Raw genomic sequence first — 12,825 nt, 5'->3', positions numbered from 1 at the left:
GACTCTGTCAGCAATAAAGTGGAAGAAAAAGGGAACTGGACAGGTTACACAACCATACTGTAGACGGAATTCTTGGTTCATTAGGCTACAGGCAACAAGAAGATCTAGACAGACTGACTGGCGTCCACTTGTCTGTTGGAAGGAAGCCTCACATCTCTAGATGTCAGAAGTCCAAAATAACAGAGGATTTCTGAATACTGCTTTAAGCGTGGCCAGCAATACTCTTCCTGATCATCACGCCTGTTTAAGTTCTGGGAGCCAACCAACCAACTCATTAGGGACTATCAGGCCTATGAGCAGGAAGTCTTCTTAGGCAGGCTTCCAGCTGCCTGATCTGACACAACACCTTCTTCTGGCTCATGACAGCACGGCCTTTCTACACACCTGCGATGACTTAAAAGCAAATGCAGAAACCGCCTTTTGATCTAACGTACTCTTTGACATCACAATAGAGTATTGAGCCTGGAATTGTCAGCAGTGATGACACAGCAGTCCTATCTCAGTAAGATGCCAATATTAACCCTCATCCTCTCGGCATCCAGGACCCCAGTAGAATGAGACTAGGATTCACATTTATAAATCTGCCCTGAAAGGGTTTTGAAATGGTTCCCCGCTGACCTGAATGGATTCAAAGTGGATTTGAGTTTGTACTTTAACAGCAGTGTAGCGCCTTCCATCTCATCCTCGCTTTTCAACACATATTACCCCGTTGTGCAGTTCTTCAGTACACACTCACTGGCATTCAGCCTAAGATATCGAACGCACATGAACACCCCCCCACACAGACAAGGACAAATGGTGGTATTTGGCCATTAGGAGCTCTTCACTCTTTTAAGTGCTCCAATGAAGTGTGAGCGCCAATGGGCAGGGAGTGGGGAGCTGGCAGTCGACAGCAGTGTACCAGCTTGATTCATATTTAAACCTCTCAGGGAGTGTCACCACTCTACTTGTACAGTGTGTGATCGCAGTCTCAGTCTCTGCAGTCACAGACATATGAGAGATAAAGGGGTTTATCTGCTATTCGTTTACAGAGGCAGCAGTCCTTTCACAAATCCTTAGAGCCATGGTGCGGATTTCCCCCCTACAACTTCTACAGATCTACTGTATTTCACCAGCTTAACCTTCCGATCTGTGATACCAAGAAGCATAGAGATAAGGGATCTTAGACTGCTAGGTTATTGGTTTCCACGCACTAATAGAGTGAACGGGGCTGCAACAGACTTTGAGACGTAATGACTTTCCCTTTACGAAGCAGATCGATTGGATGAGGAAAGCCTTCCCAGCAATGCTACCGTACAGAAGACCTGAGGCCACAGAATGACAAGGATCTGTGTGTTTTACATTCCACATGGGATGAAGACAACCAGGAGGCAAAAAAAATAAGTTAATTAAAATAAGTCAGGCTTGTTAAACTGAAAAGGAAAGGTGGAAGGTAGGTAGGAAGGTTTAGTGTAAATAAAAGTCTGCTACCAAGAAGGAGAAGAAAAAAAACTCTGGAGCAATGCAGGGAAATCAGACTTTCCAAAAACAGCAAAAGCAGAACCAAAACACTTACAGCAATTAAGAGAAAGCACAGGACTCACAGGGGAGAAATAACACACGTGCTACAGGCATCTAATAAGAGGCTATTTTGACCTGGGTTTTAAACAAAGCATTAAATGTTGCTTGTAAAGATTGCTGGTAGTGGGTGTGAACATGAGGTTTAGGTGCAGAAACATTCCTTGGTTTATTATCTAGGAGGTCACGGACAAGGTCACTCTGAACCCTTTCCGTCACTTCATCTCTTCAGATCTCGGTTTACATGGCCTGTAACGATCTCACTGCGATGCGTGTCAGAGGGAAAATGTGTGTTATCAGTTTAAATCAGCTCTGTCCAAGCCACAGGCCTCTATTACCTTTCCCTGGATGCTTTGCATCCCTGCCACACGTCCACAGTCTACTTTTCTGCAAACAAGGCTGTACCAGGTTTTTTTAACACTATGCAGAACTGGTGAAAAGGAATGAATTTTCCCATTCCTTCAGAAATGTGTCTTTTCTCTGAAGATTATTTTACACTACTCTTGTTTCAATTAGAGAGTCACATGCTTAAAACTTCATGCAGAACAAGTTAGCAATGCTCCCCAGTGTTGAAGGACAGTGCACTTCTAAACCAGGCAGATTTTGTTTATCTCTCAGCAGGATTGCTTGTTCTCAATGGGGTCCATTTGTCTTGATGCTGCACAGGTTCATTCCCGCATTAGTTTCAGCACCAGATACGTCAAAGCGCAGGCTATTCTGGACATTACAATCCAAACTGCGAAGAAAGTTGACCTGCTCTCCACCCTGACATCCTCCATTTAGCCCCGAAAGAACACAACGTGCTTCTGTTTTCTTTGCTCTGCATGGTAATTTCCACATATTTTATTGCAGGGTAACACATCTTAATATAGAAACAAGCAAGATAAACCAACAGCAAAAAAAAAATAATAATAATAAACAAAAGTACGGATCTCCGCAAACTTAATAGTGCTTTCGTGCCTACAAGTCTAAAAGATTACATGGAAATTAAACTATGACCGCTGTTGCAAATATCTGAGATTAATGTTATCTCTAATAAATAACGACCAGGGAAAAAACATTAACTTCACATACGACAAAAAGAATAACAAAACTTTACTAAAAGACCTTGAGTTTATTTTTACATCCTAAATAATTCAGGAATGACCATTTGGAGCACTCTGTATACATTACTGCTGCCATAACTAACCCTGTTTTAGACTTCAGGGGAGTGAAGGACAGAAAATGTACTATTAATTGTAAATTTTATGTGGATGTGGTTTTAATTCTTCTTGTGTTCTTAATGGGATACAAAGAAGAGTCTACTGACCACTGTCCCTTTGTATTTTGGACAGGGGCTTTTAATTAAAACAAAAGCACACAACAAAATAACTGGTTCACATCAGAAACCACTCAAATGAATTGTAATTTACAGAACTGAAATTATTGTACGTAACATTCCTCAGCGAGAAGCAAGTCCCATTTCTGTGTGAGCAAAGCACAACGGGTCTATTTAAAGCCCCAACAAAGCAGTGAGGATGTGGTTAAGGGTTTAACAAAATTTCAGGCAACAACCATTAGCTGTCATGCAACATACAGCTGTGTTGAAAGACAGTGTAAACTGAGGGGAGTAAACATGTGTGCCAGAGATCCAGCTCAGTGGGAATGAAGACAATGAATATTACCCGAACATTAGAACAAACACTGGGGACCCTTGTGGCCAGGGTGTCACATTTCCCTCACGCTAAACACACACACTGCATCTGCTGTCCCAAGCTTTGGATGTTATGTTCTTCCTTTCCTCTCCCTTCAGTCTTCTCCAGCTCTATTGACCCTCTCAGTCCCCACACTGGCATCCCCGACAGAACAACAGTAATTTTGGGCATTTTGCCAACAGTGGAAAATAAGGACCAAGGTGTCTTAAGTATTTGTACATTGTATATTTCCATCTTTGTAACATGGAAAACATCCATAAGAACACCACCCAATCCATCTCAATCCAATTGAGCACCTGTGGGATGTGCTGGACAAACAAGTCCGATCCATGGAGGCCCCACCTCGCAACTTACAGGACTTAAAGGATCTGCTGCTAACGTCTTGGTGCCAGATACCACAGCACACCTTCAGAGGTCTAGTGGAGTCCATACCTCGACAGGTCAGGGTTGTTTTGGTGGCAAAAGGGGGACCTACACAATATTAGGCAGGTGTTCATAATGTTATGGCTGATCGATGTATAGCTGTAATCATGAATACAATCCAAATCAACTAAATCTAGTGCTTTTTTTTGGTCTATCAGCTGAAAACACACAATCCTCTGGACTGCAGCATGAAATACTGAGGAATGTCCTGTCCCCTCTTTAGCAGCACCGAGGGGAATTGAGCGTGGTCAGGGTGCTTTTGATCTCTAATTGATCAGGATATTGAGGTCAGCACCTAATGCTCCTCTAAGACAAACTGTCGGTTTAGCTTGCATACCTTTCAGGGCAATTTTCAGTTCTCATTTGCAGAGATTACAGGGACCTTTGTGAACCAGTCTGATTCTTGTGCACATCGCTCACATATCAATCAATAGCCTCAATGTTTATGAACCAGCGTCTTCCATAAAGGGAAATCATTCCGTTTTCCACCGTGCCAGCTTGGGTTATGTCTGGATAGCCCGTTACTTTCATTCACAGATTGTCCTCCTTCCCCCTGCCCCCAACTGACTACCAAGTTCTCCCAAAAAATAACTCGGTAGTCCCGATGCCGACCACATTCCTGGCACAGGCCGCTGACAGGTTTAATGAGACATTTCGTGAGAATGAGAATGAGACAATTCGGATGACCAAGCAAAGGTAGGGAGCAATCGTAAAGGAGTGAGACGCTAATGAATCACTGACAAGCCGAGACAGGACCTGGCTGACACACAGACTCCGAGCGCGTGTTATAATTCCTTCCCTAAAGCCTTCTCTTCTACTCACACATGGTTCCTTAAACAAACAAGGCTTAGTAGTCCCTAACTAACATTAATAAGGTCGCTATGAGAATTTATCTTTCTCTCGTCTCTTTGCTTGCTGTTCTAGGTTAACAAAAAAGAAAAGAAAGAAAGGGATTGGTCATAGGTGATATTTAGATGGATATTGAATGTGTATTATGCTTTGTTTTTATGAACAAACCAAGAAAAAGGAACAAGACTGCATCTTCACAACGAGAAACATAAATCGCTTTCATAGATCTCCATGAAACAGGAGAAACAATCTCTCTCCTTTCTACCAGGCCATAGCTCAAAGACAGGGAGGGAAAAATACAAAAAATATAAAATAAACTGAATAAACACTTACATTATTCAGAAATGATGTTCTAAATATAGCGGTGTGTGGTTTGGTCCAATTGTTTTGCGATAACATTCTTCAGCTCTTATAGTTTCTAAAATAAATGTATCCACAGGCATTATTTGACAATACAGCTTTTAAAAGAACTCACATAAAACACAAAGGGGTTTTACAGCTAAGGAAGTGGAGTCTTTGTTACCCTTTATGAACTAACAGATTATGAATGATTTAAGGTTAGAACTTTTGACTTCTCATTCCTCCATGAAGAAACATTACCCCCAGATAGCCATTTTACACTATCTGACACTCAAGACTTTCGGAAAACCACATGGAAAACTTCCATTCTCTGCAGGAGTGACCCTCACAGACTTTAACCTCTTGGTGACCAGAGATCATCCCATGGTGTCCCATGCCTTGTCTATTAAGAGCAGCTGTGGGGCACACAAGAACAATGGTAAGATTGAAAACCAAAGTGGCGCAAAACAAAAAGGCTATTTGATCCAGTCCTCCCAGTGGTACCCATCATAATCAATTGGACATTTGATAGAAAATCTGTCCGAGGAATCCATATCCACAATACGAAATGAGGCAAGAATTAAGGTCTTTAAAAGCATATCATAATGTCTGACCTATGATCTAGGCTGAGCTTTTCCCTCTGGGGGCCAACCACTTCATCACTTTTCCACAGGAAGAACACTGGGGGTGCAGTTTTGTGTCAGACATTGTGATTCATCAGCCTGGCCCATAAAACACTACACAAGGAGACAAGGTCATCTGCACATATTCGTGGTGTATATATCATGTCAAGGCGCTCAAAGCAAATGTAACAGTGCTTCTGGCAATGCAAAAAAACGAATGTGTTTCACCTTAGAAAGATCAATTAAAGCTGCCAAAGGAAAAAGATTAGGGTGAACAGTTCATTGCTTCACTGGACATACCTGCAACCTGGCAAACTTTAAAATATATAAATGTGTGGATGTTTCCAGATATATTATACAGGATATATAGCAAACAAAGAATGGGTCGACTTTTATGGCTTCTTTCCTCACTGACCCGTGAGTATCAGAACAAAAACATTTTCTCTGGACAAATGAAGCAGGAAGAGTGTCAATCCAAACTTCCTGACATGACTCCACCTCATCCCCTCCGCGACTCGGTGGAGCTGGGAGAACTGTCCGGTCCTCCGCTGATAGATGCTACTCAATTTGGAAGGGACTGTGTTGGGAGAAGTGTGTGGCTGTGGGGGATGGGGGGGTTTAGCAGTAGGTTTGGTTTCCTCTTGCATGCGAGATCCTCTCTACGAAATTCATGCCTTCTCACGAGTCACATCTCACATATTTTATGGGGAGCATTTGCCTGCAAGGGACAAAGGGCAAAGGACACAGGGTTTAGCTGCCGGAGAGAGCGAGAGCAGCAGAGAAGAAAGACGGGGGCAAAGGGGTCCAAGCAATGCATTCCATGTGGTGTTTTGCTGCCATTGTACAATGCCTTTGCCAAAACAGAAGCTACAAATGCACACGTCCTTCATTGAACTGCTGTCCAAGCATGTACTACAGGTCTAACCCAGCTCCTGAATGGCATTGGAAGCAAGAATCCAGTTTCTTCATAAAGATTTACAAAGATTTTAAAAAGTTACAGTTGCCATGCTTTACATGAATGAACGGATGCCCCTGTAGTTTCCTAGATGTTGTAAACCCTCATCCACGTGACTGCGGTTGAACTTGTCACGTGACCCCCCCTCGGATCTTGAAAGACATTAGTCAAGCCAACCTGGTTCTTCTTAGTTCTGGGCTTTACAGAGCCCTGTCCATCTCTCTGATGAAGTCAAATGATTTGGTTTCAGGTTTCACCTTCTGGCCTTCTCTATTTTCCACTCATAAAATGAACTTTGCATTTTCCAATCAAGTGGGCTCACTGTTTCTCCAAATATGAAACTCGAAATGACAACTTTATGCAAGACAATCAAGAGTAAAACTAATATGCTAATAAAGTCCAATATTTCCCTTTCTATCAGCCACTCCATCAGCAATGGAAACGCAAGGTTCGGTCTCTGTTGTGAGACTATTTTTTTTTTTTTCGTCCCTTTGAAGCTAGCGATACTAAGACAACTACGAAAAGCAAAGCTACAAGATTAATGGAGAAGTGCACACAGAGCTATTATAAGAGTTAGCTGGTGGGTTTGGCAGAGTGCTGACCCCCTCAGCCTTAGCCAAGACATGAGCTCATAAGTTCAAAAATAATATTCTCTTAAGAAAAGCTACAATTATCATAAAATGAAAAGGCGGCTTTCGTTGGGATGATTTATGAGTAGTGACAAGAAAATATTGTCACAGCAGACTGAAAGACAACAGTAGCTGTAGTCGGGTTGCTATTGCCCTACCAAAACAGTGAAATTAATGTTCTGCAAGATATGCCTCATACTGTAGTTTAGCGCTTCCACTGGCACACTATTGACTGGCTGTTAGACTTGAGTAGAGCAGGAGCTGGCATTGCACCCAACTTATACCCCTCTCGTTGGGCTGATGTGTACAAGATTGGGCATCAGTTAATGGTGCCCTGTTCTCTAGATGTCATCAAAGTGTTGCTATTTCCAACGGATGCCAGTGCAACGAGAATGTGGTTCTCCTAGGTTGGAGCAAGCGTGGCAGTGGTGAGCTGGGTTGAATATCAAAATAAACATATACTTCGCTGGCAAAGGGGGCTGGGTAGCACAAATCCCAGCAAGGTTCACTTTCTCTCAAATGATTAAATGATTCATTAGTGGAAAAACCCATCTCTGACTAATTCATACCATGGAAAAAAAGAAGGAAAAGAAAGGGGTGAAAAAGCACAGAGAGTCTCATTATTAAGGACTTGTTGAGGTTTCCCAACTCCAGAAATGTCTCCAGATGCATCATTTATTTGGCAAACCCTGCCACTGTACATAATTATTTTATTTTAGTTACATTATTAGTTTTATAAGGAGGACAAGTGGAAACTCTTACTGGAACGTAGAAGCAGAGGTATTTGTAAAATATTTTCACTATGTTCCAAGTTTGAAGGGTGATGGCTTGATTTTGGAAATTACAAGATAATCCCTGTCTTCAGAATGCGTCGAAGTGCTATGCCAGGCGTGTGATCTTTGGTTGATTGTGCTACTCCTCAAGCAAGTCTTTTACACCTCATTAACCAATCGCATGTGGATTTGGCCTCAACTGTAGAAACTGATTTGGTAGGATTCTTTAAGATTTGGCTTGAAGAGACTTGTGGATTAAATGACAGACAGCTCTAACACAAATAAAGTAACTTACTTTTCTTCCCCCCCTTTTAAAAACTTGTGCAAATATTTGTTTTAAACATTTAATATTTGTACAGGTTGTTGCTAAGGCAGTTTACCACAAGCTAATTTAAGTGACGTGTTTCTGACATGACGCAAAAGCTCCACTTGTCCATCTTCAGCAGATCCAGGCTGCAGCTTCTTATAGTGTTATGGAAACATTCACCGCCTGCAGCAGAAGTGACCATTTTTTAAAACATCCAAAGTGACTATAGCAAAGTCAGGGGAATACAGATGAGGTGTGAAGAGAAATAATAATACAAAAATAAAGAATAACCTCGGAAACACTGCAGCAAGCAGAACATTAAAGTACCAAATCTCGGAATGACACATAAACTTGTTTAGAGATGCACTTCATCTTTGTTGAAAGATTTCTGTACTTGTCATTCTGAGACGCAACAGTTGCATAGGGTATCCTACTACAAACCCATTAATCAGGTTAAACAAATTCTAGTAAAATCATGCAAAATAGAATAGGAATCAAAACTGGAGGACCCTTAACATTTGATACTGAATAAGAGCTTTTCCAAAGACTTCCCAAACCAGACAGTAAAGCAATTCCATGACCTATCTTGCTCCTGGAAACTGGATAATTTTCCAAATAGACTTCTCTCATCAATCCATATTTCTAACAAAATAATCCAATCTCACATAGTCCTGGTTCATCTTCTGCAGTATAACCATCTACATTCACCATGTGCAGTCCTCTAAGTAAGACAGAGACCACCTCGTTGTCCCCATTCGTTAAACTAGTCAATAGGCTTTCGAAAACCAAAATGGCAGCATAAGAACAGACATTTCTTCAAGTTCACATTTGAGTTTTGCTTTGTTTTGATTGGCTCTAAAGAATTAAAGTGGGGACTTTTACAAAAAACTATTTTTATAATATATACATGAAAACTCAGTGACAAGAGTGGATTTTATCTCCTCTTTACAATGTGTTCACTTTCAAAAGAAACGTATCATTCATTTTGGTGAAGACATTTGATTTGTTAAACTATGTCTAACAGCCATTGGGTCTCCTAATGGCTTCTGCAGACTCCCTGATCGCTTATAAAAGCCAGCAATGCGTGCAATCAACTATGTGCTACCTCTGTCAGCGAGGGGTCTCTGTGATCCTGCAGACCCAATCAGACTGTATGGCTTGTGGATAACAGCCCACTGAATTGAGATCACTTTACTACATAACTGTCACCGCATTCAAAGCGAATTGTTCCTGGGGGGAGGGCAATGCCTTTTTGTATAGCTTTCTTACACAGACAAATGAAGGGTCATAGAAGGCTGCCCTCTGGGAGTAAAACAATACAGGGGCTCATTTGATCGGGGGCATCAGCATATGCTGTAACCCCCCTTCACTGAACCAGAAAAGCAGAGTGCAGTTGATCAGACAGATACAGTACCTAGTGTATCAGTGAAGTGTTTAGTCTTCACACCCCAACGAGAATTTTCAAGGGTGCTGTTATTGTCGCTCGCAAGTTTGTCCTTAATTTAACAGCTTCCACATATGCTGCCTTTCATCAGTACAAAACAAAGATTGAGTAGAGATTGAGTGTCTCTGCGGACTTGACCTTGACTTACAGAGTGTCAATGCTGGTGATGAAGAGGCCATGTTGTAGCTGTTCTGTGGTCTCCTGCACCTCCTGCAAATTCCTCCCCAATAACACCCTGGGGCTCCTATCTGTCCTACCAGCCTTCCACAGATATCCCCACAAGCCCAATAAAACCCCACACATGTCGCCATCCACCTCATTCACACACCCAGCAGGTGCAGGAAGCATTCCCTACATCAAAAGGAGAACTAGTAAACCCCAGATTTGATTTGCGTTACAATAACACTCATTTTCTTTCACTTTTCCTTCTGCTTTTGTTTGTTTTCCCATCATTCTTCCCGTCTTGCATTTCGTGCACCTTTTGTGCCGTCTCCTATTATGAGCCGGGCTTGCCTAAGGGTCAGCTGCAGCAAAGGGCTTGGTATGGAGAGAACACCCTTCTCATTAGAGATCAAATATCCTGGCTGAAGAAATGGCTCGTTTTCTTTCAACTGGCCCATAAAGGGAGTAATGAAAGAGTCTTGCAGTGTTTGGGGAAAGACTCTTTGACCACTTCTATGGGAAGACACCACCAAACAATGTAGAGAATTTAAAAAGGGCTAATGAACACACCCACAGGCTCAGGACTGAAAAGCCGGCAACTCTCTTCGTAGGTTGGATTTCCAAGTAGTTTCTCTGTTAATTCTGCACCGAAGGGGCCTTGGACAGATCGTATGCGCTTGGTATGTTAAGCGTCACAGAATCCTGATACTTCGAGATGTACGATACGGTCAAAGAGGTGTGCATATACTGACCCAGGAGCTTTTGGATCTCATTTATGGATCCGACAGAAATTAAGCTCTTGTCTAATGATCAGTTACTGCTGTTACCGGTGTTTTGTGTTTTAAAATAAATACTCTGTAGCGAATACTCTTTCACTGTTTTTTTTCCATAGTCAGGCTGTATATCATGCTAAGGAATGCTGGTTAGCCATTCCAATCCAGTTCACACATCCATTACAGGTAAAGCAAAATAAAACAAAAACCAGCTGTCCAGTAGTGTACCTAGGAGTCAGTTTCATCACACAGGAGATGAAGACACTTTTTACACCTGGAATGCATGAAATACATGACAGTACTGTTTTTCTAGCCCTGACCCACAGCACTCTAGACAGGTAAGGATTGATGAGGCAAGGAGGTTCTGCACGCAACGGCAGGATGGAGAGCTGACCATCGGCACTGAGAGCCTAGAAGAACACTGTCCTATTGTCTTCCCCCGCCTTCACAGCCCCATGACTGCACACTGATGTCCTTTACTGGATCCAAGAGCTGGTGGCTCCACTGAGGCCTATGACCCTCACAGGAAACAACCATGTGAATACTGTGCCTGGACCATTGCTCATCAATCCTCGGCTGCAGGGTTAAAGCCCTCATTCACCCTAATGCACGCCCTACACACTCACTCAATGAACCGCACTTCGGATTCCACGATGCGAAGGATCTGCCTGCAAAAGGAATTTCTTTCAGCAGGTCAGCGATGAAGGGATACGGCTGAAAAGTTGTGTATCTTTTTAGAGCTGCTCATTCTGTTCTTGTCAACGTTACCCCTTTAGCTGACTGGAGGCATCGGCACCATTGAACATCGGAAGCAACAAAAACAACACACTGACCACAGCAGCACTCCCTCCGTAAGACACCCTGAACTTCACAGGAGCCTTGAAGATAACAAGGAAGCTGAAGGAATTTCCTCCTCTGCATCATTATCAGCTAAACCAAAACGTCCTCCTACCGCCCATCCCCCTTTTACCCTGCGCTGTTTAGCTTACTGCACCATGACAACACCTGCAGATAATGTTCTTGGCTTTCTGCTGGGCCATCAGGAAAAGACATTAGGCCAAAGGTGACAAAAGCAGGCCTGGCAGTGATTAAGAAGTGCTAAGGCTATAAACCTGCCGCTGAGGCGATCTGACGAGACATACAAATGATGTGCCTTGTAAAGAAAAAGACATAGCACCATGAATCATATTAAGTAAGTAAGAAAGAGAATGGCCTTTGCTCTCTCTGGAACCTTCAGACGGCAGTAGAAGTTCTTCCAAAAGTGTGTTGCAGAGCAGTACTATAGTATATGACTGTCTTTAAGCCAGATTCAATTCCAGTTTCAACTAGAGAACAACTTCACAGCAGCGTGAACCACAAATGAAGGTCTTGAAGACTTGAAACATTATTGAAAAAGAGTTATTAGTTAGTGTCGAAGTGCACGTCAATGGACTGACAGGCCCGATGCCTTCAGACAAAACATTCCAAGCTAAGTACGGTAACCCGGAGGGAGAACTCACTAAAATGGCAGCCTATAATTGGAGTGAGCTTTATCCTCTTTCTGAACCGCTCCTCTCCAATAAAGAATAATTGGGTATTGTCAGGCAAAGCTTAAAACACACACCAGTCAATCAGTCCTTCAAGATGATCGGCCAAATTAATTATGTGTTCAATGTCACAGGGCAGCCCCTCCAGAAAGCTTTACAGTAGCCTTTTTCAACTCCAGGCTTATCTAAGCACTTTCGGTATTCAGTTAAATGACACATGCCTGATTTATACCATGAAACGCAAGGAGGCAGATAAGGGAATGCGGAATAATTTGCTTGGTGGAAAAGCTACAGAGAAAGTGGAAGCTTGTCCGAGCCCTTTCACGAAAAAATAACTTTAATATGTTTAAACAAAGGTCTGAAAGGAACCCCTGTCAAGTCTTCGGCACAGGTATGAGAGTGCAGTGAGGTTCTGGCCTGGATTGTGCTCCAGAACCCAGCCATTGAACATCGCAAGGTGAACAGAGTGAGGAAGCATACCTAAAACCATGCACACAACCTTCTCATTGACATGCTGTGGGGCTGTATTTCAAATCTCGAGTCTTGAGGACCCACTGACAATCATGATCTGTCCCGTACCAGTGGCCTACAAAAATGGGGTTGTGTTTCAAATGTTTCTTAAGGAAGCAACGTGGGATCCTAGTGGATTTGGAAAACAGAATGCCGTAGGGTGCCTAGGGCCAACAGTCTCTAAGATCCAGAAAATCCGGCCTTTTAGGAACCCACAAAGATACAGTACATCATCTCTTCTGAGCCACATTGCATTTGATA

General features: G+C 42.6%; 1 protein-coding gene across 2 annotated transcripts in view; it reads right to left on the bottom strand.

Annotated features, from left to right (window-relative positions):
• The window catches only part of megf6b (multiple EGF-like-domains 6b), a 112,551-nt gene that overhangs the window by 79,263 nt on the left and 20,463 nt on the right, over positions 1–12,825 (bottom strand). The gene's annotated exons all lie outside the window — the stretch shown is intronic.

Source organism: Amia ocellicauda, chromosome 18 (genome assembly GCF_036373705.1).
Source record: "Amia ocellicauda isolate fAmiCal2 chromosome 18, fAmiCal2.hap1, whole genome shotgun sequence".
In the NCBI taxonomy this organism is placed as follows: domain Eukaryota; kingdom Metazoa; phylum Chordata; class Actinopteri; order Amiiformes; family Amiidae; genus Amia; species Amia ocellicauda.
Note: the sequence above shows the minus strand (reverse complement) of the source record. Positions and strands in the feature narration are given on the sequence as shown.